The sequence below is a fragment of the Populus alba genome, chromosome 3, assembly GCF_005239225.2.
Source record: "Populus alba chromosome 3, ASM523922v2, whole genome shotgun sequence".
NCBI lineage: Eukaryota > Viridiplantae > Streptophyta > Magnoliopsida > Malpighiales > Salicaceae > Populus > Populus alba.
Window position 1 is genome coordinate 11,429,200 of NC_133286.1, and position 1,195 is coordinate 11,430,394.

General features: G+C 34.1%; 1 long non-coding RNA gene across 1 annotated transcript; it reads right to left on the bottom strand.

Moving 5' to 3' along the window:
* Positions 1 to 397: 397 nt before the first annotated feature.
* On the bottom strand, positions 398 to 969 carry LOC118042879 (uncharacterized). Its single transcript, XR_004686518.2, has 2 exons — positions 806 to 969; positions 398 to 703 (listed from the first exon to the last, which is right to left on the bottom strand). It is a non-coding gene; the product is annotated as an uncharacterized lncRNA (long non-coding RNA).
* Between the last annotated feature and the right edge of the window lie 226 nt (positions 970 to 1,195).

The following is a 1,195-nucleotide window of genomic DNA, read 5'->3' on the forward strand; positions in this document are numbered from 1 at the left end:
GTTACTTATTTTATTTGAAATAATTTATGAAATGTTGATTATTATTATTTTAATTTCTTCATCTTTTATTTTTTTAATTTTTTAGATTTGATCTCTATTATTTTGATTATTATTTATTTTATTTGAAATAATTTATGAAATTATATTTTTTTTTCAATTTCATTCTCATTCAATTTTTTAATTTGTAAGATTTGTTTGTTATTATTTTAATAAACTTGAGAAAAATAAAATGTTAATAAGTTATTTTCCAGCTCATTTTACATGACATAACCAAACACTGGAAAATGTTTTCCAGCTTATTTTTCATTACACTACCAAACATCGAAAAATACTTTCTCGGAATTCACTTTCCAAAAAAAAACTACTTTCCAGCAAACAAACGGGGCCTAAATGACTGTTACTAAAATAAGGACATTGATTTATTGAAATTGCCAGTGCATGATGATGCAATTACATGGATATGTCTCCACAAAGGAGTACAGAATACAGAATAACGAGAGTGATACTGATCCTTTCTATTCATATACTAATTTATTCCTGCAGTATACATATATGAATATCAAAGGCGAACGTAAATAGTTTCATGGAGACCCAGTTGTAGATTCAGGTTCTGTCGGAGTAGGAGTAGAACAACATGGGCAGCAGGACCCTGGAGGTGGAGGCGAGCAGCATACACAAGTTGGACATATTGGTCCTTGGAGACCTACACGCACACACACGCGCGCGCAAGATCAATAAGAAATCAGGTGTTGGTAATGAACAAAAAATGAATTCGAGAGAGAGCTGCGTTTAAGTAAATAATCACCTCGATGATTCAAACGGCCTGCTTCAGCTGATGGCAATATCGGAGACAGTACCATAGCAAAGATGAAGAGGGTCACCATAACAGACTTCAGAGAGTTACCTGCCATTTTTGCCTTAGTTATTGCTTGCTGGTTGAATGAATAGATATGGTGTACATGATCTAGCCCTAAGCATGTGTTTATATAGGCTTGAGGATCCTGGACCACAGCAAGCATGTCAAAAATGGTTGCGCGAAAACTTGTTTGAACAGCAAGTTTGGTTTCCCATTCTAGCTTATTATTTATTATTTTGGCAACTTGAAGGCAGCTCAATCACTACGTCAAGTAGTATTCTAGTTGAAGTAGATTTCTATATTGGGTGGTGTGGCGTTTTGTAACAAGCCACCTTCTTG